Below are 26,578 nucleotides of genomic sequence, written 5' to 3' on the forward strand. Positions count from 1 at the left end.
AATGAATTATTTCTTCAAATCACCTTGTCCATAAAATATTTGTTCCTATGGGCTGCAATTCTAAGAATTTTAATCATAATCTCTTTTTCAAAGTAAGACTCTTTCTCAAGCCTCTTTTCATTAAGCAAACTATTTATTTGAACTGTTTGGCAAGCAAGAACAAATCCCATGCTCTACTTAGTAAAAAATAACAACAACAAAACACCTTTAAAGTCAGAGTTCATGCTTTCAACCCTTGTAAATAAATCCACAGTGTGTGTTTGATGCGTTTGTGTGTTTCCAAACACAAAGGCCAGGATTTGGTCCACTTTTCAACGAGAAACATCGGGCCAGAAAGAAGGTGGAGAAAGTGGGAACCAAGGGAAGATGGTGAAATACTTTCAATTCCAAAGCTCCCTTCTCTCCAGTTTCTTTATCATCTACAATGTGATTGAAACTGTGTTACCACTGTAGCTCAAAGACAGAGATCCCCCCTGCCATCTTGGCCACTCACTGGATGTGTCCCCTTGGTTACATACCACATTAGGAGTTTGAATAACACAGTCTCTCAATTTCTAGAGCTTGATGAATCTGGGGTGCTCACTTCTCCTGCATTGTGAACATGGGCTTATCTACTGAAATGGCTTTACCTCCAATAAAGACAATTTATAAAGGTTAATAGGGTAATGTCTATAAAGGAACTGAATTGCTCATAGCACCTTCTTCACTTCCTGGCTTTGTCTGATATCTTACAGATTAAGTATGGTGTAGACATTGCCCCCCTATGTCTGGTTATCCTATCCCTCCTGCACACATGGGGGACTAGCCCTTCCAGCCCTCTTACACATAGTTTGAGGTGGTAAGAAGCCTATTCTTTCCCTGCACTATAAAACGCCTGCATTGTGACAATGGAACCATGGATTGGAAAAGCCTGGACCTCTGTATCGCTCACTGAAGCACAGCTGCCTTGGACAACCACCAGGCTTACAATGGACAGGTTCTCTATGTAAAAATGCACATCCAGAGACTCATTTAGCTCTTCCCCAGGTCTATGGGGCTGCAAAGATGAAGGAATTAAACATCTGTCATTGGCTGATGTCTTAGTCCATTCAGGCTGTTACAACAGAACATCATAGACTAGGTGGCTTATAAACAACAAACATTTATTTCTCACAGTTCTGGAGGCTGGGAGTCCAAGATCAAAGTGCCAGCAGGTTTGGTGTCTGGTGAGAACCCACTTCCTGGTTCACAGACTGCCATCTTTTTGCTGTGTCCTCACATGGTGGAGGGGCAAGGAAGCTTCCCCAGCCCTCTTTTATAAGGGCACGAATCCCATTTATGGGGGCTCCACCCTCATCACCTAATCATCTACCAAAGGCCCCACCTCCTAATACCATTACCTTGGAGATTGGGATTTCCTCCAAGGTAAATTCAAATATGAATTTGGGGGACACACTTATCTATAATGCTCAAAAGGAAAATGTCATTGACTGAGTGACATTAAACAAGTCATGAAGCTACATGAGAAGGATCAACCAAGGAGAAGAATGAAGGGGCTCCAAGCAGAAGCCCCCAAGGCAATAAAGAGACAAAGAAGTGGTGGGAGGTCTAGCTGAGCGACCGGGTTTATGAGCCACACTTTCTCCATCAGTTGCCCTGCATCTCATCTGGCAACTTGGACCATCACTTCCCACAAGTTCATGCATTCTCTTCTTTTATTAATTTGTTTCTTCTACTCAAAACACTTTTAAAATACTATAATTCTTAAGGCCACAGATTATTAAACACACCTTCCTCTGACCTACAATATGGATGAAAAGCGAAAATATTGTCAATAACAAAATTTCTTTGTGTAGAAACCACTGATTAAGAATAAACTATATATTTTATTTATTTATTTATTTAAAATTTTGATTGTATTGGTTTTGGGGTCACCAAGACATTGTGAAGGCATATGTACAGAACTAGAAACTCAGGATTTAAATTTTAGCTTTTATTGTTTTTGAAAATTAATATCATTAATATTATTTTTGGCTGCTTTGGTGACACTAACCATTTCCTTGGTAATTTTGTTCTGGTTATCTATTGTTGCCCAACTACCTAAAAACAAGAGGTTAAAAATTACCACCATTTTATTAAACCTCACAGTGTTGTGTGTCAGGAATTCAATCAGGTCTTACCTGTTGATTCTTCCCTCTCAGGTGGCACCACCTTGAGTCACTGGGTGGCCAGACTCATCTGGAGAGCTCAAGAGGTTTCTGTGCACATGCCTGCTTCCAGAAGCATCTGGAAGCATGGATGTGCTGGATCCCTTCATGTATTCTTAGGGCCTTGCCATGGGTCTCTCCAGCAGGGCAGTAAACATTTACAAGGTGGTTCAGGGCTCCAAAATTCCAAGGCAAAAGAGGCCAATCTTCTTAAAGCCCAGAACTGTCACAGTGTTACTTCTGCCATGCTCTAATGGTCAAAGCTGTCCCAGGCCAGCCCTGGGGTGAGGGTGGGGACAGGCAGAGAAACAGACCCTACCTCTTAATGGGAAAGTGGATGGGAAGGCATGAAAGAATCTGCCTCAGACCAGAGGATCACACAAAGAACCACACGACAAACATGGAAGCATAATTTCAAGTCACACTTGGGAAGCCTGAAGCTTGATTTAATTCTACAAAATAAACCAACGAAACAAACTAGCCCTGCTCTGCATTCCACTCAACAGCTTTTAAGTGTCATGAACAAATGCAACATTAAAATTTAATGCTTTGTTATTAGAAAAAACAAATGAATTCAATCTTTGAATCCACTTGTCCTTCAATATTTATCTTACTATTCCTTTCTCAGAAATCATTTACAAGAGTTCTGTGTATGATCATCTATTTCCATAAAAGAAAAAAATACTATTATCCAACATGTCCAAAGCTATGACGCATTCTGATGCCAAAGAAAGGACTAACATACTAAAGCACAATAATGTCAATTATATCAATCTAAAGAAATGAGGGTGAAAATTTACAAGTATCTGCAACATCAGAGATTCATATGAATTCATGAATTCATGAATTAATAAGAAACACTTTCATCACACCTTTGTAATGTTTCTCTCTAGTTGCTAACCCTTGTGGCATGTTTTGATGCCACATTAAAAACAAGAGGGAAATTTTGAATTTAGAAACAAAAACAGGTTCTTTAACAAGATATGTTTTACATTTAACAAAATATACATATACACACACAAACACCACACACACACATATATAATAAATCTGTTCAGTATTACCATTTCTATGTTTTGTCATCAATATTACCATATTATTTTTGTCCAGGGCAAGTTAATCTCTCATTTCCATTGTATAATATATGATGATGGATCATACAGGGGAAAAGCTATTCTTTAAAACATATTGTTTATATGACACAATAAAAGGAATTCTATGTAAAATACAGGCTATGATTTCTCAGAAACAGAATATAAAGGACATTTGAAACTCATACTATGCGTACTAAATATTACTGAATACTTTAAAAAATGTCTGGTTATTTTTGTTATTATTTCAGCCTTACTGAAGAATCTGGATCATGAATGATTGATTTAAGCATTAAAGAGAATATTTCAGAAATGTAAATTTAAGACCCACAAATATATATATGTGATATATGTATATATAATTAATAAAAAGGGATTTTATTAAATAAAAACTTTCCACCAAAAAAGTATTATAAATGTAATAAGCATTTATATATGGAGTCATTAAGTGTTCTCCATTGCAAATCAATGTGTGATGTTTAGTTTGGAGCTATAATATTCATATATATATTTCAGTGAAGTACCACACAAATAACATTTTTAAAATGCATTTGTATTAATTAACTATTTGTAATTAATCAAGTGCTTGCATATATAGCCTTTTTTTTTTTTTTTTTTTTTTTTTTTTGCTGTACTTGGGCCTCTCACTGTTGTAGCCTCTCCCGTTGCGGAGCACAAGCTCCGGACGCGCAGGCTCAGCGGCTATGGCTCACAGGCCCAGCCGCTCCGCGGCATGTGGGATCTTCCCGGACCGGGGCACGAACCCACGTCCCCTGCATCGGCAGGCGGACTCTCAACCACTGCACCACCAGAGAAGCCCCTATAGCCATTATTTTTGATGTGTTGTTCCTTCCTATGAAGTAGGAATAATTATTATCATTTGCTATTTTATAGAGCACAGAGAGGTTAAGTAACTTGACCAAGATCACACAGCTAGGAACTGCTGGTGCCGAGATACAATATTAAAAAGGGGGTGTAAAGCATTAAATACAGTGCTATAAAATAAGAAAAGGCACAAATCCCTTCTGTAACTCTTTATATAAGGCCTATGATCAAAGACTTGTTCATTTTCTTATTAAATCAGAATGATAAATGCTTCCAGAGCTACTCACTAACTTTATATATAGTAACATTTAATCTGAATCACACAGGTAGCACAGGACACACTGTAAATTTCTTTACCTTATTAAATTCAGATATCTTTTCATTTTTACAAAGGAGAAACATTATGATCTATATGTGTAAAACTTACATTCTTTAGGATAATATAAAAATATATTTATTAATAATATAAGAGGTAATCCTTGAAGGTTTTCCACATAGTACAATATGTGTTAAAAACCACTGATGTTCAGAATGATTTTCCTTGGAAATTGCCATAAGATTTTAGTTATTTTTTAGCAAGTACTTACTGAGTTCTGACAGTACCAGTGACAGTTCTGAGTACTACCAGTCAAGAGCTGGTTAAGACTCACCCTTCTAAATAAGAGCCAGTTTGTCCCAGCCTCAAGAACGAGTCATTTCCATGTTGTTATTACTGAATGAAGGTAGGCCTTATGTGACAGGAGTATTCATTCAGCTTTTATTTCGTGATAATGTCTCTATTATAAAAGACTCAAAAGAAGTAGAGATATTTTACCATCTGTAGATAGAAGAAGAGAGAGATTCTCCAAATGTGATCGAGGTAATTTCCTTTCTTTCTTTTCTTCTTTTTCTTTTCTTTTGCCTCATTTAAGTGGGTTAAGAAGGAGAAACCAGGAGCAACAAATATAGACTCTTGAAAAAAATGATAACTTTTATAGATAATGAGATTGAACAATAGCTTATTGTAGAAGTAAGTCTAAGAGGTTCTTTTGTTTGTTTTTAATAAATGGAGGAGACTTTAAGATATTTGAGAATGATGGGAAAAGAAACTGGGAGTTTCTTCAGAGGAGAAATATGGGATAATTAATAGAGCAAAGAAGTAAGAAGAGGTGACAGCTGGAGGCTCAGAAGAGGATCTCTTATTGGATAAAAATAGAAACAGTTATTCCTCTGAGACAGGAGGGATATAGACAAGGTTGTAGTTGGAGGAGATTATCCTTTTAAGAGATGAAATGTTCTCTGCTAATGAGCCATTTCTCCCCATGTTTTTAAAATCTAAGGGAAAGGGGAATTCAGAGGAGAAAGCAGGGAACACTGAAGCTGATTTTCCCTGAGGGCATCTGTTTACCAAGAAAAACTTGTACTAACAGTTTTAATGGTAAGACAAACAGAAATGAAGTAGAGAGTCTGTCTAAGTGGGGAGTCACAAAGGAGACTGTTGTAATGCTGTGCTGGCTCACCCAGGATCCACCCTCAGTACAGGGGGAGCCTAAAATCTCACCCTCTATCAAAGGGGTCTCAGGGACTAACTAACTGCAACAAGCCCAAGAAATGTCTAAAGTCTGTATTTCTTGCAGAAGGGAAAGGCTCCCAGATGAAAAGTCTCAGACCCTGTAATGAATACAGAGAAAGAAACTGGCAAATATGTGGGTAAATCTAAAGTACTGGCCATACCAATAATGGTAAAGGTCTGTGAGATTATAAGAGCAAACAAGACAGAAGTAAAATAAATGACAAACATAAAAGAATGTTGAGAAGAGATTAAAAGGTTTAAAGTGTTCTAAAATTCATGTGTTGGTTTTGGAGGATGGTGAAAGTATTAAAATTAAATTTTAATAATAAAGGTTGTAGTAATATATAAAAAACAGAGTCAAATTTACAGATACTAATTTTTAAAAAGTAGAATGATTGAAAACAGCTAATTCTAAAAGAAACATTAAAAGAGAGGAAAGGAAAATTGAACAGCTCTGATAAATAGAAAGCACAAAAATGATGAATTAAACCAATTGTATCAATAATAGCAAATATCACCAGATCCAATCCTCTAGGTAAAGGACAAACATTATTAGTTAGGGCTTTTTTTTTTAAAGATTCCACCATCTTCTGTCTTATTTAAAACATAATGAAACACAAACACTGAAAAAGAAAGGATATTAAAGGAAATAGCAGCACTAAAATAATAACCATAAAAATCTGGTGAACTTTTATTAATAGAAGACAAAACAGACTTTAAACAAAACACAAATAAATATTTTTAGAAATAAAATGAGGAACTTATTAAAGATAAAATCTAATGTACCTCAAAACAGAGCATCAAAATGTATAAATAAAAAACTGATATAAAATAAAACAACCAAACTAAAAGATTTTAGCGTATTTCCATCAGCAGTTTTGAGAACAAACATTAGTAAAAGAAATTTGGAGACCACAATTAACAAACATTGCCTAAACACAGTATGGAACAGAATTCTTCATCCAAGAACATTCTTTTTGAACATACGTCGCAGAATTATAAAAACTGACCATTTCTTGGAACATAAATCAACTCTCAAGAAATTTCAAATTGAAATAATATAGGACATATTCTATAGTCTAAGAATACAATTTAATTAAGATGAAAATCAATTACAAAAACTAGAAAACTTCCCACATGATTGAAGATTAAGAAACAGAGTTCTAAAAAACTTATTGATCCCAATAATAGAAATGACAATATTTTGAACTGAACAATAAATAAAATGCATATCTAAATTTATGGGTTGCAACCAAAATTATGGGCTTGGTAGTGCATATATGAAAAGAAAATATAATGAAAAACTAAAGAAACATGTATCTCAAGAAATTAGAAGAAGAATAGAAAGAAAAGCAAAATAAACTTGATGAAAGGAGAGGAAAGGGAATATCAAAGGTAAGGACAGAAAGCAATAAACTAGAATTTGTACAATTAATAGGTAAAATCAACAAAGTAAAAAGATGGTGTTTTGAAAAGGCTGATAAAATTGAAATACCTCTAACAATATTATTCAAGGAAGACAAGTGCAGGCAAAATAGCCTATTTCAGAAATTTATGAAGGAACACTCAACAAATATTGAAGGCACTGAAGAGGTAATGAAAAGACACCATAAAAAGCTTTATGCCAACATTTTACAATTTCAATGAAATGAAAATGTTCTTTAAAAAAAACACACACACACACACACACAACTTAGCAAAATTGACCTAAGAAAAAACAGAAAACCTGATTAGTCCAAAAATCATTAAGAAGTTTGACTCATTATTCAAAAACCTTCCCTCAGGGATGTCCCTGGTGGTCCAGTGGGTAAGACTGCGCGCTCCTGACGCAGGGGGCCCGGGTTTAATCCCTGGTCGGGGCACTAGATCCTTCATGCCTCAACTAAGACCTGGTGCAGCCTAAATAAATAAATAAATATTAAAAAAAAAAAAAAAAAGCAAAAACCTTCCCTCAGAAAAAACTCTAGGCCTAGACGACTTCATCAGAGAGTTTTTATGAACAATGAAAGCAGAAGTGAATAAAATCTAACACAGGCTAGAGAAAAGATAAAGAGGAAATAGTTGGTGGCTCATTTTCTGAGGCTAACATAAACCTAGAAAGTAAAATGCAAGAAGGGCATAAGGGAAAGGAAATTACAATTTCATGTCATTCATGACAATAGAGGCAAAAAAGCAAATGAAAGGAAAGCAGACTTAAAAACAGAGTGAAAAAAAGGATAATATACCATGACCAAGCCAGGTTTACCCCAGGAATGTAAAATTTTTTTCATATCAGAATATTAGTAGATATATTTATCATGGAATGTTTAAAGTAAAAATCAATAAATTATCTCAATATATACAGAAGTTTCTGATAAAATTCAAAATCCATCCATTGTGAAACCAAAAGCCAGAACCTCATAGCAAACAAATAATTGAAAGTAACTACTTCCTATAAAGCATATCTACAAAAACCTTACAACTGACATCATACCTACTGGTAAAACACTGGCAGTGTTCATTTTGGGGACGAAAAGCAAAATAAAGATGTGTAATGCCACCATTTCAGTTCAATATTTTATATAGGTCTCACCTAGTGCAATAGTTCCTTGCCTCCTCCAAGCAAAAAGGAAAAACAAAGAAAAAGGAAAAAGAGCAAAAATGTGTAACAAAATCCACAGAGGAATTATTGCTAATATTAGTAAATTATAATTTACTTAGATCTTAGAATTATTTAAATATTAAATCTTATATTTAAATATTATTATTAAATAATAATGTTTAAATATTAAATTATTAAATATTAAATAATATTAAATATTATATTAATAATTATATATAAACATTATTAAAATATTTATATATATTATAAATATTATTTATATATTATAATATATTATATTATAATATATATTATATAAATAATTTTATATATATATAAATATATATATAATTAATATATATTTATATATATTAATTATATATGATTATATTATAATATGTTATATTATAAATATATTATAAATATTATAAATATATAAAATATATAAATATTATATTAATAATATTAAATAATATTTAAATATTAAATTATTTAAATATTAAATCTAATATTTAAATATTAGATCTTAGAATTATTTAAATATTAAATCTACAATTAGAAATTATTAATTTTAGTAAGTTTGCTGGAAAAGAAATTAATAAGCAAAAATCCACTGTATTTCTGCATATCAGCAAATGCTAAAGGGGCAATAACTACAACTTTTACAATAGCAGCAAAATTTTTAAAGTAATATGTGCAAGACTTCTATAGAAAAAAATTATAAAACATCATTAAGAGAAATTAAGATCTATATAAATTGATATATAAACCATATTCACATTGGAAGTCTCATAACTATTAAGTTCTTAATTTCTCCAAAAATATGTTATAGATTCAAAGAAATTACATTGAAAGTATTAGTAGTTTTTGCTTATTTTTGCTTTTGCTTTTTAATAAAACTTGATAAACTTATTTTACAATTTTTATGAAAGTGCAAAGGACAAAGAATAGTTAAGACATTCTTAGAGAAGAAGAATAGCATGGGAGGACTGCCTTTTCACATATCTAGTCTTACTATACTTATAAAGCCAGGTACTTAAGAACGTGTAGATGTGCCTCAGAGAATGAAAAATTGAAGAGAATTTGTATTTGAAATTTAGACATCTCTTTGGAACTACAGACTCACATCTCTGCGTTTTTTCAGTATTTCCAGTTGGAAGCCCAATGAACAACTCAAACTCAATATAACTAGTATTAGATTTCTAATTATCCCCCCAAAACCCAACCCAGACTCACTCTTACTCACCCTTTTCTTTTGTAAACATACCAATCTATTCGTATATTTTGTTGGCTCTACTTTTAAAATATGCAGCACTTGACCTTATTTGTCTACCTCCATTGGAACCATCTGGTTCACACTATAATCATATGTAATGTGTACTTGTACAATATCCTCCTAATTAATCTCCCTGATTCACTTCTTACCCCAGCCAGTAGGATCCTACGAAACATAAACCTGATTCTTCAAGACGATGCAATGGCTTCCCAAAGACCTTATAATGGGCTGGAACCCCACATAATCTGTCCCTCATTAACTCAATGACCTCAGTTCCCACTAATATAGCTCTAACTCACTTTGAGACAGCCACACTGGTTTCCTTGCTTTTTCTTTGATCTTGCCAGGCATACATCGGCCTCCTAGTCTTTGCACTGGCCAATTACTCTTTCCCTGGAGAACCATAGTAAACTTTCTAATCTCCTTCAATTCTTAAACATTACCTTTTCAGTGTGTTTGCTCAGACCATGCCTGTTTAAACTGATACCCCCTTCCATTCCAGAATTACTTTTTCACTTTTTCCATAATGCTTATCACTTTATTTTATTTAGACAATTTACTTACTGCACTCATTTTTTCTTATCTGATTCTCCCTATAAAACTATAAAACCAATGAAGACAGAAAATTTTATTCTGTATTGTTTTTTGATGAATAACATGTACCTAAAACAGTGTGCATAGAACACACTATCTACATTGAAGTGAAGAGAGTCCGAAAGATAAAGAATAATATAGAGAGAGGGACCTTCAAGATGGCTGAGGAATAAGATGTGGAGATCACCTTCCTCCCCACAAATACAACAGAAATACATCTACATGTGGAACAACTCTTACAAAACACCTACTGAATGCTGGCAGAAGACCTCAGACTTCCCAGAAGGCAAGAAACTCCCCACGTACCTGGCTAGGGCAAAAGAAAAAAGAAAAAACAGAGACAAAGAATAGGGATGGGACCTGCACCAGTGGGAGGGAGCCGTGAAGGATGAAAGGTTTCCACACACTAGGAAGCCCCTTCATGGGCGGAGACTGCGGGTGGCGGAGGGGGGAAGCTTCGGAGCCACGGAGGAGAGAGCAGCAACAGGGGTGCAGAGGGCAAAGCGGAGAGATTCCCATACAGAAGATCGGTGCCGACCAGCACTCACCAGCCCGAGGGGCTTATCTGCTCACCCGCCGGGGCGGGCAGGGGCTGGGAGCTGAGGCTCGGGCTTCGGAGGTCAGATTCCAGGGAGAGGACTGGGGTTGGCTGCATGAACACATCCTGAAGGGGGCTAGCGCGCCACAGCTAGCCGGGAGGTAGTCTGGGAAAAGGTCTGGAGCTGCCGAAGAGGCAAGAGACCATTGTTTCGGGGTGCGCAAGGAGAGGGGATTAAGAGCGCGGACTAAACGAGCTCCAGAGACAGGCGTGAGCCGCGGCTAAAAGTGCAGACACCAGAGACGGGCATGAGACGCTAAGGCTGCTGCTGCCGCCACCAAGAAGCCTGTGTGCGGGCACAGGTCACTCTCCACACCGCCCCTCCTGGGAGCCTGTGCAGCCCGCCACTGCCAGGGTCCCATGATCCAGGGACAACTTCCCCGGGACAACGCACGGCGCATCACAGACTGGTGCAAGATCATGACGGCCTCTGCCGCCACAGGCTCGCCCTGCATCCGTACCCCTCCCTCGCCTCTGCCTGAGTGAGCCAGAGAGCCCTAATCAGCTGCTCCTTTAACCCCGTCCTGTCTGGGCAGGAACAGACACCCTCAGGCGACCTACACGCAGAGGCGGGGCCAACTCCAAAGCTGAACCCCAGGAGCTGTGCGAACAAAGAAGAGAAAGGAAATCTCTCCCAGCAGCCTCAGGAGGAGTGGATTAAATCTCCACAATCAACTTGATGTACCTGCATCTGTGGAATACCTGAAAAGACAGCGAATCATCCCAAAATTCAGGCAGTGGATGTTGGGAGAAAATGTAGACTTGGGGTTTGATTTATGCATCTCACTTGTTTCTGGTTTTATGTTTATCTTAGCTTAGTATTTAGAGTTTATTATCATTGGTAGATTTGTTTATTGATTTGGTTGCGCTCTTCCTTTTATATATATATATTTTTTTTTCCTTTTTCTTTTTGTGAGTGTGTATGTATATGCTTCTTTGTGTGATTTTGTCTGTATAGCTTTGCTTTTACCATTTGTCCGAGGATTCTGTCTGTATTTTTTTTTTGTAAAGTTTTTAGCACTCCTTATCATTGGTGGATTTGTTTTTAGGTTTGGTTGCACTATTCTTTCTTTCTTTTTTTTATTACTTTTTTATTTTTAATAATTTTTAAAAATTTTTTATTTTAATTATTATTTTTTTCTTTTCTTTCTTTCTTTCTTTTGTTTTTTCTCCCTTTACTTCTGAGCTGTGTGGCTGACAGGGTCTTGGTGCTCTGGGCAGCTGGCAGGCCTGAGCCTCTGAGGTGGGAGAGCTGAATTCAGGACATTGGTCACCAGACACCTCCTGGCTCCATGTAATATCAAATAGCGAAGGCTCTCCCAGAGATCTCCATCTCAACACTAAGACCCAGATCCACTCAATGACCAGCAAACTATAGTGCTGGACATGCTATGCTAAACAACTAGCAAGACAGGAATACAACCCCACCCATTAGGAGACAGGCTGCCTAAAATCATAATAAGGTCACAGACACCCCAAAACACACCACCAGACGTGGACCTGCCCACCAGAGAGACAAGATCCAGCCTCATCCACCAGAACACAGGCACCAGTCCCCTCCACCAGGAAGCCTACACAACCCACTGAACCAACTTTAGCCACTGGGGGAAGAAACCAAAAACAACAGGAACTACAAACCTGCAGCCTGCGAAAAGGAGACCCCAAACACAGTAAGTTAAGCAAAATGAGAAGACAGAGAAATACACAACAGATGAAGGAGCAAGGTAAAAACCCACCAGACCAAACAAATGAAGAGGGAATAGGCAGTCTACCTGAAAAAGAATTCAGACTAATGATAGTAAAGATGATGTAAAATCTTGGAAACAGAATGGAGAAAATATAAGAAATGTTTAACAAGGACCTAGAAGAACTAAAGAGCAAACAAACATTGAGGAACAACACATAAATGAAATTAAAACTTCTCTAGAAGGAATCAATAACAGAATAACTGAGGCAGAAGAATGCATAAGTGACCTGGAAGATAAAATAGTAGAAATAACTACTGCAGAGCAGAATAAAGAAAAAAGAATAAAAAGAATGAGGACAGTCTTAGAGACCTCTGGGACAACACTAAATGCACCAACATTCGAATTACAGGGGTCCCAGAAGAAGAAAAGAAAAAGACAGGGACTGAGAAAATATTTGAAGAGATTATAGTTGAAAACTTCCCTATTAAGGCAAAGGAAATAGTTAATCAAGTACAGGAAGTGCAGAAGAGTCCCATACAGGATAAATCCAAGGAGAAACAGGCCAAGACACATATTAAACAAACTATCAAAAATTAAATACAAAGAAAAAATATTAAAAGCAGCAAGGGAAAAACAAAAAATAACATACAAGGGAATTTCCATAAGGTTCACAGCTGATCTTTCAGCAGAAACTCTGCAAGCCAGAAGGGAGTGGCAAGACATATTTAAAGTGATGAAAAGGAAAAACCTACAACCAAGATTACTCTACCCAGCAAGGATCTCATTCAGATTCGACAGAGTAATCAAAAGCTGTACAGACAAGCAAAAGCTAAGAGAATTCAGCACCACCAAACCAGCTTTACAACAAATGCTAAAGGAATTTCTCTAGCAGGAAACACAAGAGAAGGAAAAGACCTACAATAACAAACCCAAAACTTAAGAAAATTGTAATAGGAATGTAAATATCAATAATTACCTTAAATGTAAATGGATTAAATGCTCCAACCAAAAGACACAGGCTTGCTGAATGGATACAAAAACAAGACCCATATATATGCTGTCTACAGGAGACCCACTTCAGACCTAGGGACACATACAGACTGAAAGTGAGGGGATGGAAAAAGATATTCCATGCAAATAGAAATCAAAAAAGAAAGCTGGAGTAGCAATTCTTTTTTTTTTTTTTTTAACATCTTTATTGGAGTATAATTGCTTTACAATGGTGTGTTAGTTTCTGCTTTATAACAAAATGAATCAGTTATACATATACATATGTTCCCATATCTCTTCCCTCTTGCGTCTCCCTCCCTCCCACCCCTCTAGGTGGTCACAAAACACCGGGCTGATCTCCTTGTGCTATGTGCCTGCTTCCCACTAGCTAGCTATTTTATGTTTGGTAGGGTATATATGTCCATGCCACTCTCTCACTTTGTCACAGCTTCCCCTTCCCCTTCCCCATATCCTCAAGTCCATTCTCTAGTAGGTCTGTGTCTTTATTCCCGTCTTACCCCTAGGTTCTTCATGACCATTTTTTTCCCCTTAGATTCCATATATATGTGTTAGCATACAGTATTTGTTTTTCTCTTTCTGACTTACTTTACTCTGTATGAAAGACTCTAGGTCCATCCACCTCACTACAAACAATTCTTATATCAGACAAAATAGACTTAAAATAAAGACTATTACAAGAGACAAAGAAGGACATAATGATCAAGGCATCAATCCAAGAAGAAGATATAACAATTGTAAATATTTATGCACCCACATAGGAGCACCTGAATACATAAGGAAAATGCTAACAGCCATAAAAGGGGAAATCAACAGCAACACAATCATAGTATGGGAATTGAACACCTCACTTTCACCAATGGACAGATCAACCAAAATGAAAATAAATAAGGAAACACAAGCATTAAATGATACATTAAACAAGATCAACTTAATTGATATTTATAGGACATTCCATCCAAAAACAACAGAATACACTTTCTTCTCAAGTGCTCATGGAACATTCTCCAGGATAGATCATATCCTGGGTCACAAATCAGACCTTGGTAAATTTAAGAAAACTGAAATCGTATCAAGTATCTTTTCCGATCACAATGCTATGAGACTACATATTAATTACAAGAAAAAAGCTGTAAAAAATACAAACACATGGAGGCTAAACAGTGCACTACTAAATAATCAAGAGATCACTGAAGAAATCAAAGAGGAAATCAAAAAATATATAGAAACAAATGACAATGAAAACATGATGACCCAAAACCTATGGGATGCAGCAAAAGCATTTCTAAGTGGGAAGTTTATAGCAATACAATCCTACCTCAAGAAACAAGAAACATCTCAAATAAACAACCTAACATTACATCTAAAGCACTTAGAGAAAGAAGAACAAAAAAACCCCAAAGTTAGCAGAAGGAAAGAAATCACAAAAATCAGATCAGAAATAAATGAAAAAGAAATGAATGAAATGATAGCAAAGATCAACAAAACTAAAAGTAGTTTCTTTGAGAAGATAAACAAAATTGATAAACCATTTGCCAGACTCATCAAGAAAAAAAGGGAGAAAACTCAAATCAACAGAATTAGAAATGAAAAAGGAGAAGTAACAACTGACACTGCACAAAGGATCATGAGAGATTACTACAAGCAACTATATGCCAATAAAATGGACAACCTGGAAGAAATGGACAAATTTTTGGAAAAGCACAACCTTCTGAGACTAAACCAGGAAGAAATAGAAAATATAAACAAACCAATCACAAGCACTGAAATTGATACTGTGATTAAAAATCATCCAACACACAACAGCCCAGGACCAGATGGCTTCACAGCTGAATTTTATCAAACATTTAGAGAAGAGCTAACACCTATCCTTCTCAAACTCTTCCAAAATATAGCAGAGGGAGGAACACTCCCAAACTCATTCTACGAGGCCACCATCACCCTGATATCAAAACCAAACAAGGATGTCACAAAGAAAGAAAACTACAGGCCAATATCACTGATGAACATAGATACAAAAATCCTCAACAAAATACTAGCAAACAGAATCCAACAGCACATTAAAAGGATCATACACCATAATCAAGTGGGGTTTATTCCAGGAATGCAAGGATTCTTCAATATATGCAAATCAATCAACGTGATACACCATATTAACAAATTGAAGGAGAAAAACCATATGATCATCTCAATAGATGCAGAGAAAGTTTTCGACAAATTTCAACACCCATTTATAGAAAATAGGCACAGAGGAAACTTACCTCAACATAATAAAGGCCATATATGACAAACCCACAGCCAACATCGTTCTCAGTGGTGAAAAACTGAAACCATTTCCTCTAAGATCAGGAACAAGACAAGGTTGCCCACTCTTACCACTATTACTCAGCTTACTTTTGGAAGCTTTAGCCACAGCAATCAGAGAAGAAAAAGAAATGAAAGGAATCCTCATCGGAAAAGAAGAAGTAAAGCTGTCACTGTTTGCAGACGACATGATACTATACATAGAGAATCCTAAAGATGCTACCAGAAAACTACTAGAGCTAATCAATGAATTTGGTAAAGTAGCAGGATACAAAATTAATGCACAGAAATCTCTTGCATTACTATACACTAATGATGAAAAATCTGAAAGAGAAATTAAGGAAACACTCCCATTTACCATTGCAACAAAAAGAATAAAGTACCTAGGAATAAACCTACCTAAGGAGACAAAAGGCCTATATGCCAAAAACTATAAGACACTGATGAAAGAAATTAAAGATGATACAAACATATGGAGAGATATACCATGATCTTGGATTGGAAGAATCAATATCGTGAAAATGACTATACTTCCGAAAGCAATCTACAGATTCAATGCAATCACTATCGAACTACCAGTGGCATTTTTCACAGAATTAGAACAAAAAAATTCACAATTTGAATGGAAACACAAAAGACCCCGAATAGCCAAAGCAATCTTGAGAAAGAAAAACAGAGCTGGAGGAATCAGGCTCCTGGACTTCAGACTAAACTACAAAGCTACAGTAATCAAGACAGTATGGTACTCGCACAAAAACAGAAATATAGATCAATGGACCAGGATAGAAAGCCCAGAGATAAACCCACGCACATACAGTCACCTTATCTTTGATAAAGAAGGCAAGAATATATAATGGAGAAAAGACAGCCTCTTCAAGAAATGGTTCTGGGAAAACTGGACAGCTACATGTAAAAGAATGAAATTAGAATACTGCCTAACACCATATACAAAAACAAACTCAAAATAGATTAAAGACCTAAATGTAAGGCCAGACACTATAAAAGTCTTAGAGGAAAACATAGGCAGAACACTCTATTAACATAAATCACAGCAAGATCCTTTTTGACTCACCTCCTAGAGAAATGGAAATAAAAACAAAAATAAACAAATGGGACCTAATGAAACTTAAAAGCTTTTGCACAGCAAAGGAAGCCATAAAGAAGACGAAAAGACAACCGTCAGAATGGGAGAAAATATCTGCAAACAAAGCAACTGACAAAGGATTAATCTCCAAAATTGACAAGCAGCTCATGCAGCTCAATATCAAAAAAACAAACAACCTAATCAAAAAATGGGCAGAAGACCTAAATAGACATTTCTCCAAAGAAAATATACAGACTGCCAAGAAACACATGAAAGAATGCTCAACTACACTAATAATTAGAAACATGCAAACCAAAACTACAATGAGGTATCACCTCACACCAGTCAGAATAGCCACCACCAAAAAATCTGCAAGGAATAAAATGCTGGAGAGGGTGTGGAGAAAAGGGAACGCTCTTGCACTGTTGGTGGGAATGTAAATTGATACAGCCACTATGGAGAACTGTATGGAGGTTCCTTAATAAACTAAAAATAGAACTACCATACGACCCAGCAATCCCACTACTGAGCATATACCCTGAGAAAACCATAATTCAAAAAGAGTCATGTACCAAAATGTTCATTGCAGCTCTATTTACAATAGCCAGGACATGGAAGCAACCTCAGTGTCCATCGACAGATGAATGGATAAAGAAGATGTGGCACATATATACAATGGAATGTTACTCAGCCATAAAAAGAAATGAAACTAAATTATTTGTAGTGAGGTGGATGGACCTAGAGAGTGTCATACAGAGTGAAGTAAGTCAGGAAGAGAAAAACTAATACCATACGCTAACACATATACATGGAATCTGAAAAAAAAGGTCCTAATGAACCTAGGGGTAGGACAGGAATAAAGATGCAGATGTGGAGAATGGACTTTAGGACATGGGGTTGGGGGAGGGTAAGCTGGGATGAAGTGAGAGAGTGGCATGGACATAAATACACTACCAGATGTAAAATAGATAGCTAGTGGGAAGCAGCTGCATAACGCAGGGAGATCAGCTCAGTGCTTTTTGACCACCTAGAGGGGTGAGTTAGGGAGGGTGGGAGTGAGGGAGACTCAAGAGGGAGGAGATACAGGGATATATGTATATGTATAGCTGATTCACTCTGTTACACAGCAGAAACTAACACACCATTGTAAAGCAATTATACTCCAATAAAGATGTGAAAAAAATATATATATTATAACGTCAGAATTGCATCATGGTGGGAAACAAATGGACATTTCAATAAATAGTGCTGTTAATTTCGTGTCCATTTATGAAAAACATACAATTTGATCCCAACCTCACGTCAGCCACAAACAGCAATTCCAGGACCACTAAATGCCTAAAGATGAAAGGCAGAACAGTGAAACTTTTACAATACAATATAAAAGAGTGCCATTATTTCTTGATACTACACAGAAAGCACTAGTTATGATGTAAAAGATTGAGAAATTCCTAGCTTTAGAATATTCTACTCCTCAAAAGTCACCCTTAAGAGAGTGAAAAGGCAAGCCACCAATTCAGAGATGATATTTAATTTATATAAAACTAACAATGGATTACTAAGAATCCAGCATTTATAAATAACTTCTACAAATAGAAGTGACAACTCAAGAGAAAAGTGGCCAAATCCTGAACAAGCTGGACATTCCCCACAGCCTCAGGAGGTACCGCATCACCACGCTCCTGGTGCGCTCCCAGAAACCCAAGCTCCCAGTCCATCAAAGCCATAGGCAGCTCCCGCGGCCCCAGGCTCCAGGCAGACTCCTACAAACCTAAGCTTGCCACTGGGCCCAGCGCCAGGCTGGCCTCTGCAGAGTTAGCCTCCAAACTGGCTCCTGCGAACCCAGGCTGCCGACTCACCCCCGCACCAGGTTGGCCCCCATGAGCTGGCTCACACGCACCAAAGCCCCCTTCAGCCCCAGTGCCAGACAAGCCTCTAGGGGTCTGGGCTCCCAGTAGGGTCCCACAGACCCAGGCTCATGGCCCAAACTAGCACAAGGCTGGCACCTGCAGGCCCAGTCTCAAGGTGGGCTCTAGCAAACCCAAGCTCCCACCCCACCTTCGTACCAGGCCAACCCCAAGAGACCCAGACGACTAGCCCATACCACTGGTTCCCAGCATCTGGTCGGCTCCTGTGGACCCAAGTTCCAGGCACTGGACTTGTCCCCATGGATCCAAGTACCAGGCTTGCCCGCCTGCTGATGCAGGCACCAGACCTTCCCACCTACCAGCGGCAAGCCTGCCTGCAAACACCACCAGACAGCCCACCCTGAATCTCTGAACTGGCTGATTAGTAAAGCAATTTGCCTGCCAAAGCCAGTCTGTGAAGACTGGAACAGGTTCCTACTTCTTCAAATGCTCATGGACCACTGCAAGGCCACAAGAATCATGAATAATTGAGGAAACATGACACTACCAATGGAAACTAATACAGCTCCAATGAATGACCCTAAAGAAATGGAAATGTATGTCCGTCTGACAAAGAATTCAGAATAATCCTCTAAAGAGTTTCAGTAAAATATAAGAAAACACAGATAGACAACTAAATGAAATTAGGAAAATAATGCATAAACAAAACAGGAAGTTCAACAAAGAAAGAGAAACCATTAAAAAAAAAGAGAGAAAGCCTAGAGTTGAATACAGGGACTCATCTGAAGAATTCATAGAGAATGTACAACTTAATAGTGGAAAAACCCAGATCATTTTTTTTCTTAATGGACTGAGGATATGAATAGACATTTTTCCAAGGCAGACATACAAATGACCAACAGGTACGTGAAAAGATGCTCAACATCACTAACCATGATATAATCACATATCATTACTAATTATACATAAGTATATATAGAACACATGGCACATATATGTAATAAATTATTAAGAATCAGCAAAATGCCAATTAAAGCCCTATAATACACAATTAGTTGCCACTGAAAGTTGGCCAGGATGTAAAGTAACTATTACTGCTTGAGAATGTTTAAACAAGTCTAAGCGCCTTGGGAATCTGTTTATTATTATTCAGGAAATTTGAAGATACACTCTCTTGAGTTAGCACTGAACTCTTGGGAACAAACCCTGGAGAAACGCTCTCATCTGTACACCATGCATAACGTAAAAGAACTTTCATAGCTGCATTTCTCATAAGCAGCTTAATGAAGGGTAATGCATGTGGAGACATTATTACTGGAGATTCTTGAGGGTGACATTGGAAAATAAATAGCAATGGCTAGAGCTTCTGCCATTCGTGATCTACCAAAATTGTTTTTCTGGCAAAATATACCACATAAAAAATGTGACATTTACCGTGACATGACATTTAGGTGTAAAGTCAGTGGCATTAAGTATATTCACTTTATAGTCCAACAATCATCACCACATACTTGCCGTGTTCCTGACCTGAAAATCTATACTCATTAAACAATAACTCCCCATTCCACCTTGCCTCCTGTCTCCATACAGAAGGAATCTGAATATTCTAGGCACCTCATATAAGTGGAATCACACAATATTTGTCCTTTTGTGTCTGGCTTATATCACTTAGTATAATACCTTCAAGGCTCATCCATGTCGTAGTATGTGTCAGAACTACCTTCCTTTTACTTATCCCATGGTATGTAAATACCACATTTTGTTTATCCATCCATCTGTCAATGGACATTTGGGTTATTTTGGCTATTGTGAATAATGCTGCCAGGAAAATGGGTGTATCTGTTTGAATCCCTGCTTTTAATTCTTTTGGGTACATACCCAGAAGTGGAATTCTGGATTTCATGGAAATTCTATGTTTCATATTTTGAGGAACCGCCATACTGTTTTCCATAGTGGCTGCACCATTTTAGATTCCCATCGGCAATGCACAAGGATTCCAATTTCTTCCCATCCTCACCAACACTTGTTATTTTCTGTGTGTGTGTGTGTGTGTGTGTGTGTGTGTGTGTGTGTGTGTGTGTTTTAACAATAGCCGTATTAATGGCTCTGAAGTGGTATTTCATTCTTTTTGTTGCATTTCCCTAATACCAATTTATTTTTAAGCAGGAACCTTTACAATCCCCAACCACTGTCCCCAACCCTTCTACCACTACTCCTTTCCTTTTTTAAAGCAATTAACTTTGTCAGTAGCCCCATGACTCCAGAATCTTCTGAGCAGATTTCCTCCTTAGTCGATGGCACTTTACCAAAAATGGCACTGCATATGCCCAGTCAAAGAAAGAAGGTTCAGTTATTCACCTAGTTTCACAGCACACGTGATAACTCTGCTTAGGTCCCTCCTCTAAGGTGTAATATGCCATGTACTGAAAGGAGAAGAGTAAACCTTTTTTACTTCAAGTTGTTATACTGCACACAGAGCAAGTGAAAGATACTGGAAAACCTCTTAAGGATTCAAGGTTCTTTTGACCTTAGCTTGAAAATAAAAAAAGAATTAGAAATATTTTCTTGCTGGTTCAGAGCCAAAGCCTCTTGGCCAGAACAACTTTGTGAAGTTACTTTCAGCTGAATGTGAGGCAAGCCTCCAGGGAACGTCCCAAAGTGCTGAGGACATGGCGAGTCCATCACCTTCTCATCTGCTGTGCACCCGTTCACAGGCGACCCGGAGGACGTTGTCACCTTGAACTGGATCCAGTTTCGACAAGGTGACTGGGTGTGAAGCTAGGGGAGGGTTTCCCCTCTCAGCCCAGCAGGCAGGGTGTGGGAGCTGTAACCTTCCTATCAGTCTATTTTAAAACCCTGATAGAAGTCAGCACATTTTTAAAACACTTAAGTCTATTGTTTCCTTCTTGGGGGGAAAGAAAAAGTGCTAAAGAATTTTAAGCTTTTCTAGCAGCACCCTTACTCATAGCCAAATTAAATTTCTTTCCTTCATAGATTCCCGGAGGCATCATTATAATGAAAAAGTAGGCACCAGAAAAACATTTAACCCAGCTGTGTCTGGAGAAAAAAGTCACTTTTTGGATGACCCATGTAAAAATCTCCACACATTTTATTCTAATCACAGCTCTGCAAGCCATTCTCATCTCCAGTGGATACTAGTGAACTACTGCCCTCTAAAGGTCATGACCTTGGGCACCAGTAAGTGTTTATCATTAAAGACAAGGCTGAAATAATACTGATGGCTGCTTTTCAGGAGTCTGAGCTTGAAGGCTGCAGAAGTGCCCCTCTCGCTCCCCTCATGCTCGCCTACATAGGTTTACTCATGAGTGTCACTCATTTCGTTTTCTCTGTTGTCTATCCCTAGGTTTTCATAACTTCTGCTTCTTTGGCCGCTTTATCTCTTGGGTTTCCTCATTCATTCTGGACTAATCCCTTTCTTGCTTCTTCCTGTCCTCAGGAAGGAGGAGAGGAGATAAATGCTACCAGGGTTTTAAGGGTGCCCTGGGCTGGGGGGATGCTACTGTTCAATTCTAGTTCATTGACTACCTCCTTCAACAGGTTTAACTCTCCAGAAGGATAAGGACTGCCATATTTGCAAATGGTTCCTTTGAGCCAAGACCACTGTTTGGCATCTATTAGGCTGTTGCTAAATTATTAAGTAACTTACTTCTGTAAGAAATAAAATGTTGTTCAGTTCTCTGGTACTTTTGCCATATAGTTATTTACTTAGCTTTCTTTCTAGGACTTTTCTATTAAAAGCTCACATCATGATGCTTCTTTTTTCTTCCATTGTCTTCAAGTGCTCTTTGTTTCAGCTGATTGCTTGCTTTGGCGTCCCTTACCCTTTCTTATCTTCACATTTCCTGAGAGGCCTCCTGCGGCACCACATTTGGTAATCATTGTGATTTGTAAATTTGTCTATATAGGCCATCTTCCATTTCACATGATTAAATGGGCAAGTAGCTCAGCTGCAGACTTGCCCTTTAGTGATGCAGATACAGATAGAGATACAGATGAGAACAGAAAATAGATTAAAACCTCTTTCACATAGTATTGTCTGGGGAAGGACCCACATCAATGGAAACTGACTTTGACACATGAAATTAGGTTTTGCAGGATATGAATGTGGTTCATAACATGGTCACATAGTTGCTTAGGAGTGACATTTTATCTTAGAACATCTTTCATTTTTCGATAAACTTCCTTTTAGATTTCTTATTTTGCTTTTCACACCTACCCTGTGTGGTAGCTAAAACAGGTTCGAACATCCTTATTTCACAGATAAAGGTACTGAACACAAAGACGTAAGTACATCTCCTCTATGGGCACCTGGTATATTGCTTCACGTGTAGTCGATGTTCACCAGAGCCTCTAAGGATTTATTCATAGATCAACAAACACTGATTGAGCCTCTATTCTCATAACAGATATCTTGCTAGGTGTTGGGAATACAGAAAATAATACCAAAAAATCTAAAAATAATATCACTTGCTCTTAAAGTGATCAGAGCCTGTGAGGAAATTGCTAACAATAATGACATCATAAGAATGCCTTTCAAATTACTATTAAGCTGGGACGAAGTGAGAGAGTGGCATGGACATATATACACTACCAAATGTAAAAATAGATAGCGAGTGGGAAGCAGCTGCATAGCACAGGGAGATCAGCTCGGGGCTTTGTGACCACCTAGAGGGGTGGGATAGGGAGGGTGGGAGGGAGGGAGACGCAAGAGGGAGGAGATATGGGGATATATGTATATGTATAGCTGATTCACTTTGTTATAAAGCAGAAACTAACACACCATTGTAAAGCAATTATACTCCAATAAAGATGTTAAAAAGAAAACAACTACTATTAGTCATTACATTCGTGGTGGAATACAGTGTCTGTTGAGGGAAATCATAAAGATTTTGTCGTTAGGTTGCAACTGGTAGGGAAAACCCCAGTTAAAAGCTGAGAGAACAGTGGGAAAGGCCTCAGAAATACTCCCTAACCTCAACTTGGCTCACTGAATGCAGAGACATTGTTCCCTGAAAAGGTCAACCATAAGGGAAAGCTGACCAGGAGTGAAGGGACATTACCCACATGGATAAAGAGATGTGCATTTGAAGGAAAAGAACTTCCCAGTGTTTGCCATGTTCCATGTTGCTTCATTTTGGTGGGGTCATCCATTTTCTTCTTTTATTTATTCTCCAAATATTACCAGGTGTTTCACTGGCCCCACATGACCTAGTTTTGTTCTCATTTCTTTGGCTGAATATCTTACAAAGTGATGTGACCTTTTACAACAACTTTTGTCACCTGTTTGAGAAAATCAAGCGCGAGCTCCATCTCTTGATAAAATAACCGTGCTGCGATTCTTTGTTGCTTATTAGGGTGATTACACCTCACTGAAGAAGAAACACCATTTATTTTTTAAAGAACAGAGTTGATGTTTGGGAGAGGTCAATTCTTTTCTCTGGAAAACTGCTAAAAATCCAAATCACATCTCATTTCACCTAGAGTCAGAATGTCTCCTCCATAAAAACCCAGACTGTAAAGAATCCAAGTGAAAGTGGGCTTAGAACCAGGAAAAATGGTACAAATCTGCCAGAGAAGCCACTGTGAGCACGATTCGGATGAGTCATTAAACCAAATAATAATAATAGAACTTTCTTGGTAGAACTCTTTATTCTTCAGTGCCTTTTTATATGTTTCTAACTTGTTTTCAGATCTATTGTTCAAGGGAGGTAAAACAGATACGGGGATATTGAATTGCCAGGCAAGGAAACTGAGATGCTTTGCATAAAATCCAATATTCAGCTAATAGCAGGACCCCAAGACTATTTTCCTTTCAGGCAATATCTGTGTGGGTTTTTTTTTTTTCCTTTTCTACTTAGACCAGTTGGAGCCAGGAAGCTGACATCTTATACCAAACTGCTATCCCTTTTGGTAACTCTACAAAGTGGTTTTGCCTTTCTTTTTTTTTTCCAAACTCTTTAACAAAAATGTCTGCCCTTTTCTACTTCAAGCAGTATAATTACCAGCTAGTAATTCAAAATATATTTTAAAATCCAGATAAATACACTGATTTTTATATTTAATTCTTAAACTTGCCAATTATACAATTAATGCCTCAGTAGGAAGAACTGCCACGTCTGAATTCCTGAAGTCATATGATACATTTAGACACTACAGTGACCGTGCACTTTTGGAATGTATGAATGGTCCATAAATTTAATTTTGAAGGAACTCAACACAGGCAAATATGTTGCTTGTAAAGGCATTTCCCCACTGTTAAAATATATAAAATAGCTTTTCTATCATTCAGGTTAGTATTTGACATCAAAGTTTTAATCTTTATTGTGACAGTGAATGAATAAACACAATTCTATTTCCAAGGACAGAGGAAACTCAGGATGGTACATCTTCATCGGCTGATTGAGGCTGGTTTAAAAAAATTAAGTAGGTACCAAAATGATGAAATTTCTTTCATCAAAAAGCCATTTCTTTTAAAGCTAGTATCCAGCCTTTCCCTTCTCTCTCTCATTGCCAACCTCTAGCCCCCTCCCCCAGCTGATTTTCCTTGATAATAGACGAAGAGTAGGATTGTTAAAGGACTTTTCTGAAAATATAATTGGCATTACTTCTTTGCTCTTAGGTTGACTTCCAACTCTCCAGAGCTGAAAAATTATTCCCCTCATTCTTTATGCCTCAGCAAAACTCTGTTTTCTGACCTGCTGGTTCTGGCACTGTCCAAACACATCAAGGCCTGGTGGTCTGGCACTCTCGCCTGGACTGGAAATTCTTATGGAGTGTGTTTTTCCACGTCCTTTTTCCTCCTGTAGGCAGTTCTTACCATGCCTTGTTAAAAGAACTAGTCAAAGTGAGGGGCGTGTGTGTGTGTGTGTGTGTGTGTGTGTGTGTGTGTGTGTGTTTTCTCTATCCTTAATGCCATGGATGAAAAGAAAAAGATTTGAGCACTGCTGGTATCCACATGGTTGCTATAAAAAAGAAAGGCAGTGGCTGAGAATCAACAGAAAACTTCCATCCTCTCCAGGTATCATCACTACAAATGTCTTCTTTGCTGTTGGGTACCCGTGGCAGCCATACCTCTGGGGAGATTGAGAGGTTATCCCTGTGACTTTTGAGTAGTCAGTTTTAGATCATGGAAATAATAGGTCATTGCAAGCCAATCACTTTGAATTTTAATATTTATTGTTCTCAGTTTATGTGTCCCTGAACTATATAGTTGCTCCTTGCCTCCAAATGACTGCCGAGAGGGAACTTCCACTGGCCACACAATCCGTTCCCTTCATATTCTCACTGCTTGAGTGGATTGTACTTAAAACTCTGTATTTGTTGTTGTTGTTAAAAATCATCATTCCCTGCTTTTTTTGCTTCTTCCCTATCCTGTTCTTTCAGGGATCAGAAACTTGCCTGATTCAGGGTAGAGTGAGTCCCTGTATTCTACCTGTCTTCACTATGAAGCTGTTGAATATTGCCTCCAATACTGCCCGATTTTCACACTGTTGAAGTGTGACAGCTTCGTTGGCTAACTTGTGTGGTTTCTTTGAAATGTAAACTTCATAATTTTATGTCTGTACACTGAGATATATTAAAATATTTTCCTACAGAAGGATTTAACTTGGTACAAAAAATACTCTCTGGGGAAGAAAGGGAAAGTAGTACCCTCATTTTAAAGAGAAGGGGACTAAGGCTTAGATAATTTAAGACATGATTTTTGTTAGACGTCATATTCTAAATCCAGCTTTCTACACTGTCACATGATTTTTACTAAATATTAGTGTAACAATGACAAACCTACTGTTGGTTTAACTTGTCTTTCCCCCAAGACAAGGATGGTAGGATGCACGTGAGCCGTGGGATGAGACATCGGAAATTGAGACATTTACTCTCTAACATTTCTTCGTTGCTATCAGG

This window comes from Stenella coeruleoalba (genome assembly GCF_951394435.1).
Source record: "Stenella coeruleoalba genome assembly, chromosome: 2".
NCBI lineage: Eukaryota > Metazoa > Chordata > Mammalia > Artiodactyla > Delphinidae > Stenella > Stenella coeruleoalba.